At 41.3% G+C, this 16,672-nt stretch overlaps 1 long non-coding RNA gene across 4 annotated transcripts in view; it reads right to left on the bottom strand.

Moving 5' to 3' along the window:
* Positions 1–15,940, bottom strand: part of LOC132306113 (uncharacterized) — a 28,123-nt gene extending 12,183 nt beyond the window's left edge. For 3 of the 4 annotated variants that reach the window (XR_009481823.1, XR_009481824.1, XR_009481820.1), the window contains exons 1-3: positions 15,623–15,934; positions 15,242–15,325; positions 14,499–14,563 (exon numbers count right to left, since the gene is read on the bottom strand). This is a non-coding gene — a long non-coding RNA (uncharacterized LOC132306113). Of the gene's footprint in view, positions 1–14,498; positions 14,564–15,241; positions 15,326–15,622 lie in introns of all 4 variants that reach the window. The other variant, XR_009481821.1, reaches the window with a different exon arrangement.
* Positions 15,941–16,672: the final 732 nt, after the last annotated feature.

Below are 16,672 nucleotides of genomic sequence, written 5' to 3'. Positions count from 1 at the left end.
GAAACAGAAGCAGCGAAGATTTGCTCCAGAACGTAATCAGATCATAGCGGAAGAAGTCGATAGGCTGCTTGATGCGGGATTTATCAGAGAGGTGCACTACCCTGAGTGGTTGTCTAACGTCGTTGTTGTGCAAAAGAAGAATGGGAAATGGCGAGTATGCATTGATTTCACCAATTTGAACAAAGCCTGTCCGAAGGACAGCTTCCCGTTGCCTAAGATTGATCAAATGGTGGATGCCACCACTGGGTATGAGCGTTTAACCTTTCTGGACGCTTATTCAGGTTATAATCAGATTCCTATGGACCCCGTAGATGAAGAAAAAACTTCTTTTGTCACCGAGCGAGGAACATACTGCTACAAAGTTATGCCTTTCGGACTAAAGAATGCGGGAGCAACTTATCAAAGACTTGTTAGCAAAGTTTTTAAGAATCAAATGGGTAAGATTGTGGAAGCCTATATTGATGATATGGTGGTAAAGAGTAGGAAGAAGGATGATCATCTGAAGCATCTGCAAGATGTATTTGATGTACTAAAGCGATATGGGATGAGGCTCAATCCAACCAAGTGCTCGTTCGGTGTGAGTTCCGGACAGTTTCTGGGACACGTGGTCAACCGCAGAGGCATCGAAGTTAGCCCCGCTCAAGCAGAGGCTTTGATTAAGAATGCCGAGCCAAAGACGATCAGAGAGGTGCAAGCCCTCACAGGACGAATAGCTGCATTAAGTCGATTTATTTCAAAATTGTCAGATCACTGCAAACCATTCTTTGACACGATTCGGAGCCATGGAAGGCAGGTCTGGGGGGATGAGCAACGACAAGCATTGACTCATTTGAAGGAATATATGCAGAATCCACCAGTCCTGTCAGCCCCAGATCCGGAAGAAAAGTTATTTCTATATCTTGGAGTATCTGGTGTCGCGACGAGTGCCGTTCTGATCGTTGCAAGGAAGGGGTGCAATACCCGGTATTTTATGTAAGCAAAACACTGACGGAGGCAGAAAAAAGATACTCAAAGGCCGAACGGGTGGTACTTGCACTTATAAATGCAAAAAGAAAGTTGAGGCATTATTTCGAATCCCACCCCATAGCTGTTCTAACAACTTTCCCAATCAGAACGCTTATGCACAAGCCAGAGCTCTCGGGCAGAATGACAAAGTGGGCCATAGAGTTGAGTTCATTTGACATAACGTATGAGCCGAGAACAGCTGTTAAGGGGCAAGCGGTAGCCGATTTCCTACTAGAATGTGACGCCGAAGATACGGAAGAAGACCTTAGATGCGGCTCTTGGAAACTTTTTGTGGATGGCTCCTCTAACCAGATGGGGGCTGGGATTGGGATCAAACTGCAAACCCCAGAGGGTACCTCCTTGAGCCAAGCACTCAGACTTGAGTTCCGAGCCACCAATAATGAAGCGGAATACGAGGCGTTGCTAAATGGATTAAAGTTGGCCAGAGAGCTACAGATCAAAAGTTTGACAGTGTATAGTGACTCGCAGCTGATTGTTCGGCAGGTAAATGGTGAGTACGCGACCAAGGATGACACGATGGGGGCATATCGTTCTGCCGTTCTGCATAAAGCCAAGGACTTTGCAAAGATTGAATTCATACAGCTGCCGAGGGAACAGAATGCAGATGCAGACCGTTTAGCATGCAGTGCTTCGAGTTGCGGTGAAACATTGGCGAGGGTGATTCCAGTAGGAATAGTGACCCAGCCATCTATTTTCGAAGAACCGTTGGACTCTGACCCTTGGCAAGTCAACGTCATACCGTATGAACCAAGTTGGATTGACCCCATCATTACCTATATTCGAGATGGCGTTTTGCCTATGCAAAGGGATGAAGCTAGGAGACTCAAAAAGAATGCTGTAAAGTACGCCATCGTGCGGAACCAGTTGTACAGAAGGTCCTACTCTGGCCCATACTTGAAATGTGTCACCCCCGCGGAGTCGCAGCAGGTATTGCGAGCTATTCATGAGGGTGTGTGTGGCAATCATTCTGGGGGGCGATCGTTAGCGCATAAAGCAATGACACAAGGGTATTTCTGGCCAAACATGTCAAGAGATGCGGAGGAGTTCTCTCGAAGGTGCGATAAATGCCAACGATATGGACCATTGATCCACCAACCACCTGAGGAATTGCACGTAATGGCCTCGCCATGGCTTTTCGCGCAATGGGGGATGGATGTGGTCGGTCCTCTGCCAACTGCAAGAGCTCAGAACAAGTATGTGTTACTGGCCACGGATTACTTCACTAAATGGGTGGAAGCAGAACCATATCCTAGCGTGACTCAGACTCATGTGAGACGATTTATTTGGAACAATATTATCTGCCGTTTCGGTGTTCCCAGATCAATAGTCATGGACAATGGCACAAACCTCGACAGCAGGCAAGTAAGAAAGCTGCTGGAGGAGTATGGAATCAACCAGAAGTTGGCTGCAGTAAGTCATCCTCAGGCCAACGGACAAGCAGAAATCACAAATAGAACCATTTTCGCCTGCATTAAGAAGAAGCTGGAAGATCATAAGGGGAAGTGGTTGGATGAACTCCCGAACGTTCTATGGGCTTACAGAACCACCCCAAGGCGGCCGACTGGGGAGAGCCCGTTCGCAATGGCGTATGGTACCGAGGCAGTTATACCGGTTGAGCATTTAGTCCCCACTATCAGAAGCTTAGCATGGAGCCGAGATCAGAACGACAAGATGTTAAGATTGAACCTCGATATGATAGACGAAAGGAGGGACGCAGCGGCTATAAGGCTAGCATCGTATCAGCAAGTGCTGGCGAATAGTCACAACAAGAGAGTAAAACACAGGGATTTTGCCCCTGGCGATCTGGTTCTGAAAAGAAAGGTGGGGATGGTCAAAAAAATGATGCCACCCTGGGAAGGCCCATACAGAATTGCAGAAGTCATTGGCAAGGGGGCATATACGTTGGAAACCATGACGGTAAGGTGGGGATAGAAGGGGGGCCTGAAGCAGAAGCAGAGCCACCAGCTGTAGCAGGCCCAGAGGGAGCAGGAGCTCTGATCGCTCGGTGCAAGAGAGCACCCGGCCCGGAGACCCGGGTCCTTCTAATGAGAGGCTCCTCCTCAGGATCGACTTCACTGTCAGGATGAGGCCTTTTGCCTCGTTCTTTGTCCCGACCGCCCCCCGCAGCAGCAGGAGCTATGGTAGCTGGGGGGGACGCGTTCTGGTTGGCAGCAGGGGCGCTGGCAACAGGGTTAATAGCCACTGCGCTCGGGACAGTGTCAGATATGGTGGCTGAGGAAGAAGTTGACGCTGGAGAGGAGGTCGCCCCAGCAGCAGGAGTGGCTGGGGGAGCATTTTTCTTCCTGCCAAAAGAAGGAATCTGAAGTCTGCTCATGTTGTAGCCGAGTGATGAGAGCGCTAAGAGGTTGTCTGAAGTGAGGAGATCTGAGCAGGAAGGAATATCGTTCAGAACGTATTTCTTCAAGCAGTTACTCCTATCCCTGCAAACACTATAGCTCAAGTCATCACAAGGTATTCCCAAGGAACGGCATAAGAAAGTGCAAAAACGAGGAACGCATGTTTCGCAGGGGCAGTCATGTTTATGAGATTTGAATTTCTTATAGGAGGAGACAGAACAGACACCAAAGGCGCTCGGGATTGGGTAATCCTCTGCAGCCGGCGAAGACCAAGCCCCACTAATGCCCACGATGCTATCCCTCCAACCCTTCTCAGATTTTATTGTGTCCGTACATATGGACATCTTCTCGAACGGGTAGAGGTGGTAGAAGGGTTCGTCAGTACGGATCTTACTGACCTTATAGCACAGAAGGAGGTCTATGAGGTCGAGGTCCAGATTTCTGTCACGCATCAACAAGAGCATAACAGATATGATTCTAAACAAGTTGGGGTTGACCTGCAGAGGGGATATCCCCAATCTATTGAAGACATAACTAAAGAAAGGGTGCAGAGGGAACCTAACAACATTCAATTGAAGGTTCGTGAATAAGACTTCGCCGGGCAGGAGGCCGGCGCCGGTCATAATGTTAACGTCCTGGGGGCAAACCCTAACTTCGATGTTGTCAGGAAGTCTAAGTCTCATACGAAGAACATCCAGATCTACAACCATGGTGGAAGTGCTAGAAGAATCTAAAAGGGGGTAAATGGAAGCCTGCCGAAAGTAAAAAAGAACGAAACTAACCTCGGAAGACTGCAAGATCGCTGGAAGAATGACTCTTGAAGGATTTCACCAGAAAAAGCTTAGCACTGTTCTAGAAAGAGAGAGACTTGACTGATGATGGAGACGGTAAAGGGAAGTGAAGTGGAATTCTAGAGCATTATAAAGGCGAGGGGGCCCGAGGGCCGAAGCGTTAGGAAGGCGAGAAATTCCTCGAGCCCCGGAACATTGATTCTGGATCTGACCGTCCGCTCCCCCACGTGGTTATCTCGAGCCGTCAACATCATGATGAGACGCCATCAATAATTACCCCTTATTAAATAAGGGGCAATTATGGGGGCAGTTGAGGAGGCCCCGGACGACATGGGCCGGATCCGACTCGCAAACACTACATTCAGTTCATACAGCTGGTTCGGCCCATATAAAGACACTGCCATATGGGCCGAACGCGAGTAAGCCCATCAAAGGTGACCATGACTTATGGAGGAATAGGCCCAGATCCAGCAATCAGTAAATATCTTGTAAATATCTTGTAAATATCTATAAATAGGATAAGGAATGGAAAGGAAGGGGATCTTTTTGGGTTGAGGTGTAAGAATTCTAGAGAGAGAAAGAGGGGAACGAATTTCTTGCATCTTCAATTATAATGTACTGACGTTAGATTTTTTTGAATTTAAAAGAAGGATGTCTCGGCGTGGGACAAGGAATGCGAACCAGCATCGCAGTATTTCCCCAACTCAAAATGAGAATCAGGAATTTTCCCCTCAAGTTGCTGATATCATTGCACGAGTTGTGGCAGCAGGAGTAGCATCTGCTCTACGAAACCAGCAACCTCCTCCGATAGTACCTGTTCCTGAACCAGTGGCACAGCCAATGTCATGGGACAAAACTCGTCACTCGTTTATCAGAGGGAATCCACCGACATTTGCGGGGTCCACAGATATCTTGTTAGCATATCAGTGGAAACAGGAGAGCGAGCGTCATCTTCGGATGGTAATCTGTACCGAAGTGCAGAAACAGATGCTGGCTACGTTTATGCTGATAGGCAATGCATTGCAGTGGTGGGAGTCTATTACTACTGTCGAAGAGAGGACCAGATTGACTTATGCTGAATTTCAGACTCGCTTTGACGACAAGTATTTTCCTATGTCAGTAAGATCAGCGATGAAGACTGAATTTCTGGATCTGCAACAGGAGGATATGACTGTGGCTGAGTATGAACAGAAGTTCATTAATTTGTCATTATTTGCACCAGAGGAGGTCAATACGGAAGAAAAGAAGAGAGACCGCTTTGTGAAAGGGTTGATATGGCCGATTAAAGTGGTGATCATAGGTAGTCCTGCATATACTACTTATATCCAGGTGGTTAATGCCGCCTTACAGCACTGCCAGATGAGGAGTGATTACCGGAAGTCCAAGGGAGATAAGCGGGCTAACCGAGACTACCAGACAGTGGAGAAAGGAAGCAGCAGTGGTACCAAGTCCAATGATCGGGGCAGATTTCAAGGACATCAACCTTGGAAGAAAAACAAAGGAAACCCAGATGTGCAGAGGGATGGAGTCCCTAATCAGGGTAGACAAGGTGGGATACCTCAGACCGGACAGGAACAGTGGTCGGGAAATCAATAGAGAAGACAGGCAGGTCCTTTTACGGGACGTTGTTATCACTGTAGAGAGATTGGGCATCCGGCCAAGATGTGTCCCAAAGCTAAGCAGGGACAGTATGGGCAGCCGAGACCTAATCAGCCGTTACCTCTACCGGCCCCACCGATGCCACGTGGGCAAGTTCAAAATGTTTCGGCACTTCCAGCACCACCATTTCCTCCGGGACAACCTCCACAGCAGTTGCATCATGGCAGAGTTTATAACTTCATGCCATATAATGCGCAGGCTCCTCAGGCTATTGAGGGTATGTTTTCTATACATGGTAGAACTGCTCGTATACTGTTTGACACGGGTGCATCACATTCTTTTGTGTCTAGATCTTTTATTATCTTATCTGGTATGACGACTCAGTTATGTGACCAACCTCTTAATATTTATACACCATTGGGAGTTGGGGCAATTTTACGCGAGTGTAGCGGTGATATCCTTATAGATATGGGCCGGCTTTGATTTCTTGCAAATTTGTTAGCATTAGATATGCATTCGTATGATGTTATACTTGGGATGGACTGGTTATCTCAGTACCATGCTCAGGTTAACTGTTACGAAAAGTCTATTGTATTTTCTATACCAGGACAGGAGATGTATCTTCTCGTTGTACCACAACCTGATAGAAGGCCTAGCACTTATTTATTCGTTCTTGAGGAGGACTCACAGGAAGCGACTGCGGTATCTCTTGACAGCATCCCGGTAGTACAGGAATTCCAGGATGTATTCCAGGAAATTCCAGGCTTGCCACCGAGTCGAGAGATAGACTTCGTTATTGATTTAGCTCCAGGCACTACGCCTATTGCTAAGGCGCCGTACAGAATGGCACCAGTGGAGATGCGAGAGTTGAAAGATCAAATTCAGCAGCTGCTCAGCCAGGGATTTATTCGCAGGAGTACTTCACCATGGGGAGCACCAGTACTGTTTGTAAAGAAGAAGGATGGATCTCTTCGTCTTTGTATTGATTACAGAGAACTGAACAAGGTCACTATTCGCAACAAGTACCCGTTGCCCAGAATTGATGACCTGTTTGATCAGTTGAAGGGAGCTACTTACTTCTCAAAGATCGATTTGAGGTCTGGTTATCATCAGCTACGAGTTAGAGAACAAGATGTTCCAAAGACAGCATTTCTCACGAGGTACGGATCTTATGAGTTTCGTGTTATGCCTTTTGGTTTAACGAACGCTCCAGCTGTCTTTATGGACTTGATGAATAGAGTATTCAGAGAATACTTAGATCAGTTTGTCATTGTTTTCATTGATGATATTCTGGTTTACTCTAAGTCAGAGAAGGACCATGCCAGACATTTACGCACAGTATTGCAGACACTTCGAGAACATCAGTTGTTTGCGAAGTTTGAGAAGTGTGAATTTTGGCAGAAAGAGGTCAAATTTCTGGGACATGTAGTGTCAGAAGAAGGGTTAGCAGTAGATCCAGCCAAGGTTGCGGCCGTTATGGAGTGGGGACAGCCTACCTCACCGACAGAGATTCGCAGTTTTCTGGGATTGGCGGGGTATTATCGCAGGTTCATCCAGGGATTTTCCAAAATTGCGGGTCCACTTATTCATCTGACTAAGAAGAATGTACCATTTGTATGGGATGATTCTTGTCAGACTGCTTTTGCTGAATTGAAGAGTAAGTTAACTTCTGCACCTGTCTTAGCCACACCTCAAAGTGGAATCGAGTATTTAGTATTTACCGACGCTTCTCTGAAGGGTTTGGGTTGTGTGTTGATGCAAGAAGAGCGACCAGTTTCTTATGGGTCTAGGAAGCTTAAGCCTCATGAGCTTAATTACCCGACTCACGATCTAGAGCTCGCAGCAGTGGTTTTTGCCTTGCGTATTTGGAGACATTATCTTTTGGGGGAGACTTTTCGATTGTTTAGCGATCATAAAAGTCTACAGTATTTGTTCACACAGAGGGAACTGAATATGAGACAGCGCAGATGGTTGGAGTTCGTGAAAGACTATCACTTCTCTATACAATATCATCCAGGGAAGGCGAATGTTGTAGCAAACGCACTCAGTCGCCGACCCTATGTTAGCCTTTCAGCTTTGTTTGCAACAGAGTGGGATGCTTTGAAGACTGTTGATAAGTTAGCAGACGCTTTTATGGCATGTGTGGTAGTAACTCCTTCTATCATTCATCAGGTCATTCAAGCGCAACTCTCAGATCAACAGTGTATTGATCGGGTTTCGGAGTTAGCCTCCGGGGATGTTCCTTTTTATTCTATAGGGACCGATGGAGGAGTGAGGTACAAGGGACGTTTAATTGTGCCTTCAGCTGATAATTTGAGAAATGTTGTGATGAGAGAGACACACACTTCTCAGTTCTTTGTACATCCAGGGGGAGACAAGATGTATCAGGACATGAAACGCCAGTTTTGGTGGGCCGGCATGAAAAGAGATATAGCTATCTTTGTCTCTAAATGTAGCACCTGTCAGATGATTAAGATTGATCATCAGAGACCGCCAGGATCGTTACAGCCACTTCCCTTACCAGAGTGGAAATGGGAGAGTATTTCCATGGACTTCATAGAGGGATTACCTACTTCACAACATAATCACAACTCTATTTGGGTCATTGTTGATAGATTGACCAAGTCCGCTCATTTTCTGCCTGTTCGGTCAAACTTTACGTCAGAACAGTATGCTAAGCTGTATATTGCAGAAATGGTGAAACTTCATTGCGTACCATTGTCCATCGTATCAGATAGAGATCCGAAGTTTGTATCAGGATTTTGGAGGAGCTTTCAGCAGGCTTTGGGTACAGAACTTTATCTTAGCACGGCTTATCATCCTCAAACAGATGGACAGACTGAGCGAGTCAATCAGATTTTAGAAGACATGTTGCGGGCATGTGTTCTTGATTTTAAGGGCAATTGGGAGGAATATTTGCCGCTTTCAGAGTTTGCTTATAACAATAGTTATCAGAAAACTATTAGTATGGCACCATTTGAGGCTTTGTACGGTAGACCGTGTAAGTCTCCAGTCTGTTGGCTTGGAGTTGGTGAGAACAGCTTTTTGGGTCCTGAATTTATTAAGGACACGTCAGAAAAAATCGCTATCATTAGGGATCGGATGCGTACAGCTCAAAGCAGACAGAAAAGTTATGCTGACCGTCGAACTCGTGCTTTGGAGTTTAAGGTTGGTGATCAGGTTTTGCTTAAGGTTTCTCCTATGAAGGGAGTAATGCGGTTTGGGTCAAAGGGTAAGTTATCGCCTCGGTTTGTGGGTCCTTTTATGATTACAGATCGGATTGGGGCAGTAGCTTATCGTTTGGCTCTACCAGATAATCTTCATAGGGTACATAATGTTTTTCATGTATCTATGCTGCGAAAATTTCTACGGGAAGAAGATCGATATCAACACATTGATGTGGGTGAGATTGAGTTGCAACCCGATGCAACCTATTTGGAACAACCTTACTGTATTCTCGATCGTAGGAATCAGATACTGCGCACGAAGACTATTCCATTAGTACGTGTACAGTGGAGTCATCATAGTGCTACAGAGTCTACTTGGGAACGGGAAGATATTATCCGTGCCAAGTATCCAGAGCTTTTTAATACAGGTATGTAGTGAATTTCGGGGACGAAATTCCGTTATTAGGGGGGGAGAATGTAATACCCCGTATTTTATTAAAAAGTTTAGTTTATTTAAAAAAATTCAATTATGTGAGGATTTCTTTACTTATTATTGTGCATGCTACATTATTATATTAAGTTCATTTAAATGTGCATGTAAATTAATTGTGTATGTTAAAATAGTAAATTTATTCATTTAATTATGCATGTATTATTATTAATAATTTTATTTGTTGGTTATGCTTATATTAATCATTATTAGTTAATTAAAAGTATTATATTTGTGTTATAAAGTATTATGATGATATAATGTATTATTTTGTAATAATAGTAATAATAATATAATAATAATAATTATAAAAGTTTATTAATAATAATATTAGTAATAATAATAATAATAGTTATAATAATAATAATAGTATTAAAATCAATGTCATGATGAAATTAGAGATTAGGATAGAATTTCATTAATGTGTATGGGTAGACTTAAAGCCATATGGTTGGGAATGTGGTTAATTAAATACAAAAATAGATATTTGTAATATTTATATTATATAATTTGTATATAAATTAGCTAGCCTACCTTAGAAGGAAAGAAAGGGAGTTAAACACAAATTATAAATTCTAGTGAGCCATTGTAAAAGTGTGGAAAGGAAGAGAGAGAAAGAAAGGAACTTGGACCGGTGTAGGGAATTTACCCGACTACGCGCAACCGGCGGATTTATTTTAAATCCAAAAAGGCAAGTTATTATCTACTTTTCCCCTTTGAATTAATAAATTAATTGTTTAGTTTATTTTTATGCATAGAGCCAACGTTAGGAGGTTAATAAATTATTAATGTTATTTTATTAAATTAATGAAATTTTAATTATATAAGATGGTATATATTTATTTAATATCCTATGAAATTAATAATGGCCGAAAATAATTAAATAAGGCGTTAAGGATTTTTCTAGAATTTTCTGGATTTTTCCGGGGCTTTTCTGCAATTTCCGGCGACCTTCCGACGAGTTTTCCGGTCGCCGGCAGTGGGGGAGATGACCGGAGTAATCCGGTGTGATACGGCGCACTATAGTTACTGTGCGCATGGATATCCGGCCGTTAGATGAGTAACTAATCAGCAGATTGATTCGGTGTAGTCCAATACACCATAAGATGGTGCACGCGCGAACCAGGACCCTTGGATTAGAAGAACTAAGATAGAATTATCCAGTGTAGCGCACCCACAACAAGTCCATGCAACCACCGAATCAGGAGCCGCCGCGTCAGCAAGGTACCATTAGTGCGCGCGTGGCAGCGCGTGCGCGTGCATGGAACGCTCCAGACCCGCGTGGGAGTGCGTGCGCGCGCGTGGCTGATGCCAGACGCGCGTGGAGGCGCGTGGGAGAGTGGGAAAGCTTGGCAGCGCGTGTGGGGAGCTCTGAGAGGCGCGTGGGGGCGCGTGAAGGGCCTCTGCAGCTGCTGAAAAAGTCCAGAATACCCCTAGGGACTGTTTTGTCATTACCAGGACCTTCACTATACATTTTGGGGCCTCGGGTTGGCATTTTTAGAATTAACGGGACATTATATTATTATTTTATTTCTCGTAAACTATTATAATTGTCCGATTAATATTTCTAAATATTAATTGTATCAGTTAAAGTGCGAATCGCTAGTAAACATATGTAATTAATTTAATGACTATTAATGGTATTATTTTATTAAACTGTAATAACCATTAATGTTAAATTAATTAGTGCTTGGTTTTATTCATATAAATAACCCATTATATATTATGGAATATTTATACTGTTAATCGTATATAAACCATGATTATTATGCTGTGTGCATTTCAGGAAATAAATGGACTGTTTAATTATGTCACATTTATATTATATGGATGAGTTGCCATATAGAACCATGTGAGCTGGCTAATAAGTTTAGACTCATTTATACCTTATGCATTCGTTGCGATAGACAGATGTGTGGCTGTCGGGGTATGTGGTTTAATATTATTGGCATGTGTTGCCTAATTGACATACTCGGTATATTTATTAATATTGTTGGCATGTGTTGTCTAATTGATATGCTCAGTATATTCATCAGTACTTTGAGAGGTGTTATCACTGTGTAGTTCGTTATAGTCTGTGTTGCCAGTACCGTGCACCATGTATAATAGCTGATTTCCCAGGTAGGGAAAGGCGACACTTGACCACCTAGTGTGAGTCTAAGTGATCACCGTCTATTCTGGTTGAGGTCATGTTATACATCGGATAGTTCCCGTAGGATGTATACAGATATAGTACTCATCCGATTCATAATGATTAATTTATTTGATTCTCTGATTTGGGTCATAGTGGAGAGGACTTGCTCGTGGGGTTGACCCACCATTGTTGTTATTTCAGGATACGGTCAGTACCCGTTCCAAGGTTGAGGTTAGCAGTGTGGGACCACCATCCGAACTCATCTACTCTTACGATCCAGTTCAGGGTAGAAGTTTTACGTATTATTTCAGCTTCAGTTTTTATTTACTTTTGACGTTGAACTCTCAGGTTTATATTTAGGGATCCTTGACATAGGATTTCCAAGTTGTAATGGAGTACTGTATTTAAATAAAGGATGGATGGCTGTTGTATTATTTAGTGTTCCTTTCCTGTCTAAATTCTTTTATTATCATCATTTTGTATTCCATGCTTGTATATTGCCAATTGTTTTTGATATCCCTCGTTTTTCGTGTATAAGCCTGATCAACTTATGCGTGGAAAATGTGGGGGTGTTACATAATCCCATGAAGGAGTTGATGGGTAGAGGTAGTATGCAGGTTGGTAGAGTAGGAAAAACACCGATGTCACTGTTAGCAATGAGATAGGCTCGTGGAGTGGTACATGGTGAAAAGACATGTATGTGGTGTTAGTACTCTATTGTTGTAATATCCTACGAATCATAATGAAATATCTTCTCATCCATGGACGTAGGCCGATTTTGGCTGGACCATGTATATCTTATGTTTATGTGTGATTGCTTTGTTGGCTTTCTTTGGATCTTTGTATTCGTACGTTTTCCCAACAAATTGGTATCAGAGCCAAAGGTGAATGAAATCCAGAAAACACAAGAAGTCTTAACATATGCTACAACGGGTTTTAGTTATAGGTGGAGTCAATCGGCTTGGTTACATGGCATGGAGCTCGAATAGTCAACGTGGAGCCTTGGAGGTTTGATTGATCGAGCAACGTATAGTGTGGACAATCGAAGTTTTGCAGGAGTATCGTTAAGATTGAAGTTGCAAAAGAATTGTCATGATCAATGCCATGGAAAGCGATGATTGGCTGGATGGAATTTGAGCCAAGGTGGAGATTGTTGGAAATAGTGTCTCAAATTCCTATTCTAATTAGGATTCTATTTTAGAGTTGTATTCTATTAGGTAATTTCTTATTTGGCAAGTCTTGACCTCTAAGGAATTGTAATCCTTGTCCAACAAGGAATTATGTTTGTAATTCTATAAATAAGTACATATGTTTTGGGTTGAGACTTATAGGATTGAGAGAGATGTAGTCTCATGAGGGGAGTTGATGGGTAGAGGAAGTATGCGGATTGGTAGAGTAGCAAAAACACCGGTAACACTGTTAGCAAGGAGATAGGCTCGTGGAGTGGTACATGGTAAAAAGACATGTACGTGGTGTTGGTACTCTATCGTTGTAATATCTCTACGAATCATAATAGAATCTCTTCTCATCCATGAATATAGGCCAATTTTAGCTGAACCATCTATATCTCGTGTTTATGTGTGATTGCTTTGTTGGCTTTCTTTGGATCTTTGTGTTCGTACGTTTCTGTTGCCCCAACACTTACTATAATTATTAATAGGTTAGGTGTTAGCATCACCTAATAGAAAAAAATATAGCATCACCTAAAAGAAAATTATTAATAATTTATAAAATGAAATGAAATAAATTCTCTCTCTATATATAAGTATATATACACACTATAACTATAATAACAGAGATTTGATTATGCAAATGTTAGCATATATGATAGCCACGATTTATGAAATGACTTACCATATTAGTGGAGATTTGATTATTGTTGACCTCAAGGACTTCACCTAAAGGCAATCTAAGACTTTGATGATTACAATCCATTAATGATGTTCTATGCGTAGTTGCGTACTAATGTCTACCGTGAGTTAAGTTAAAGATCTCAGCATTCATCAAGGCAGACATTACATAAAAGCACAGATGAACAAAGGCGTCATAACACAGAGAGATACGTGAAGGAAAACCCATAGTTGTTAAACGCTCAAGGTGCACAAAAGCGCAAAAGCCTCCTAGAGCCTGAGGCGCAAGGTGAAGCGCGCGTCCGACTGAAGCAAGGCGAACATTGAAAAAAAAAAAAAACCCACCCAATAAAGATGCAATAGTATATATAAATATGCAAAAGTTAGCTAAATCAATTATCTTTACATGTTTGAGTGTGAGAGTCCACCCATCATCCAAAAAACAAAGGTAAAAAGGGAGCCATTGAAAAGGAACCCCATCCATGGCAAGAGGATTGAAAATGTTAGCAACTATATTTGGAACAAAATCTAATTACTAAAAAAATTGCACTGACCAACACAAAAAGCAAACATACCCACATGCTTTAGTGGAATATCATGCTTTAGTGGAACATCAGTACCCTAAAATCAGTAACAAAATGTGCACCACATTTCATGGCAACAAAATGTGCACCACAGATTTCATATAACAAAAAACTAAAAAAAAAAAAAAATCCATAAGAATCAGAAACAAGAAGAAGAAGAAGAAGAAGAAGAAGAATCAAAAAAAGATTTCTGCCATAGAAGAAGATGAAGGAGCAGGAGAGAAAAAAAGAAAGAGCAAAGAAGAGAGAGAAGAGAAGAAGAAGAGAGAAGTTTCAGATGTCAACCCTAAGTTGTAGATGTCGACTGGTTTTCAAAGATTACGACTGTTTCTCATAGATGTCAACTGGTTCAATAACCGGTCGACGTGTTTCCTCCAAGTGTCGATCGGTTTTAACAAACTGGTCGACCGAAATGAGATATTCTTTTTAATAGATGAAAAAATCAATTGATAAACAATATATTACTACTAGAACAAGTAAAATAAGTTAAAAGAATTCACCTTCTTTTTTTTTCCGATTCCACTCATTTCACTTGGACTTTTTGTTTCTATTCCAAAATTTAAACCTGCATCATTAAAATTGAGGCACATAAAATATTAGAAACTTGATGTTGAAATGTGAATATTTTATTTCATATTGCTAGACTAAAATAAGAAGAGTAATATACAACTACATAAACAAGATACAAGATACATACAGAATTGTTGTACCAACATTTAGGCCAGAAATTTATTTCAAAGATGCAGATAATACAAGATTCATAGATTTGTAACAAAAAATAAAAAATAAAACCAACTTATACATACATGCATAGAGATGATTGGTTGGAGAGAAACTTTTGCATGTGGGAAAGACATTTTTTGGAAGCAGCGGACAGATTAGGTAGGTGGGTGAGAGATGAGAAGTAACTTTTGCATCTTAAAAGGGCTTCTAATATTCCTTTTCTGTCAAGAACATCCTTATCTAATAATATTGTTTATGCTGCTGGTGAGATTCATTTGGAAAAGGCTTTAACTTTGGGTCATGAATAAAGTGTGCTTGATAAAAGAAAAAGAAAAATGTTTCAAGAAATCATCACATATCAAGTACAAATAAAACCCACTACAGCTTATATAGTTTCAACTTTCAAGATATCAAACTATAGCTTAAAGAGTAACAAGAAAGTTAGTTCTGAAAAAAAAAAAACCTCACTTCATGGCTTTCAAAATGAAAGACAACTATGAAGAAGGAGAAGGAGGTATACCTTTGTCGTCGCATGGTCCGATTTCACTCCAAATCCGGACCATCTTCTTAATGGAATCTCAGTGCTTTCTTTGACTAACAAATTCTATGACCATAAAAAAATAGAAGTAATAGAAATAAAAAAATATATTTGTTTTGCTGAAATAAAATGTAGATTACGGTGATTACCTCAAAATGCAATGCATTACCTCAAAATGCAATGCAATGCAAATTTTGTTACTTTATATTGTGAATATATATATATATATATATATATATATATATATATATATAAGATCATAAAAAATTTCACCAAATAGGATTTAATTTGCAAAACAAGAATTACAGAGCTTGATTAGTTGATTTAGAAAGAAAAAAAAATTAAAACAGAACCCATACATACAAGTTAACAGTTGCAGGGAGAGAGGGGGGCAAGCTTGAGAGTTGAGAGACAGCGGCTGAAGCTTGCGAACGGCGAACCGGAAATGGAACAGCGGCCGATGGAAACTGAAAGATATGGGTTTTGATTTTTTGAACAATCTGAAATGATAAGCCGATATGGGTTTTGAACTTTTGATTCTTGCAGACAGATAGATAAACTGAAATATATGGGTTTTGAACGTCTTATTCTTCTAGATTTTGTAGTTTGCAGTTGCGCAGAGACACAGAGAGAGAGAGAGAGAGGGGTGAGTTCAGATATGAGACCGAGACTATAGATGTAGGCGATTGGGGGGCGGCTGAAATGATACATGTTTTTTTCCTGAGCCCTAGATGCGGCTTGATCTGGGCCATTGGAAAGTGTTAGAATAAGTGGGTTGATCCGGTGTGATGTGGCTGCATGAGGTTTCAGTGTGCCAAAGATCTGAGCCCTGGATGGGGCTTACACGTTCTGCAAGGAAAAGATTGGTGCCACAAATGCAAATTAATAAATAAATAAATCCACATTGAATTCCTTCACAATTATGGTGATTGTTAGGTTACTATTTAATGGAGTTCTTAAAGAGTATACGAGATTAGGACCCCGAACATGCGAAATTTTTATTTGATACATGGTGGATAAACGTTCCAATCATAAAATTTTATAATTTATTAATATATACTTGTGAGGCCATTTTCTCAATTCAAGAGTATTTAACTCATCCATTAAATATTAATGGTACAGGACCATCTAATAATTTATCTCCCAAATATAAAGCGTATTTATTATATGCGTGTGAGAGTGAGTTTAGGATCAAATGTATGAATGTACCACTTTTTCTCTGCATTCACAATAATTTGAATGTAAATTGTTGGACTTGGGATTGCTTGTTGTGGTTATGACCATTCAGCAAGAGGGCTATGTGGACAATGAGTTGCCAGACAGCTGCAAAAAAAACACCCACTTCACATTAATTTCCTTTATATACTCCATTTACTTTCAAAATATTGCCGCAACATTTTAATGATATAATAT

This window comes from Cornus florida, unplaced genomic scaffold, assembly GCF_030987335.1.
Source record: "Cornus florida cultivar Cherokee Brave unplaced genomic scaffold, ASM3098733v1 CherokeeBrave_3.0.0_Hap2_Chr05, whole genome shotgun sequence".
Classification (NCBI taxonomy): domain Eukaryota; kingdom Viridiplantae; phylum Streptophyta; class Magnoliopsida; order Cornales; family Cornaceae; genus Cornus; species Cornus florida.
Note: the sequence above shows the minus strand (reverse complement) of the source record. Positions and strands in the feature narration are given on the sequence as shown.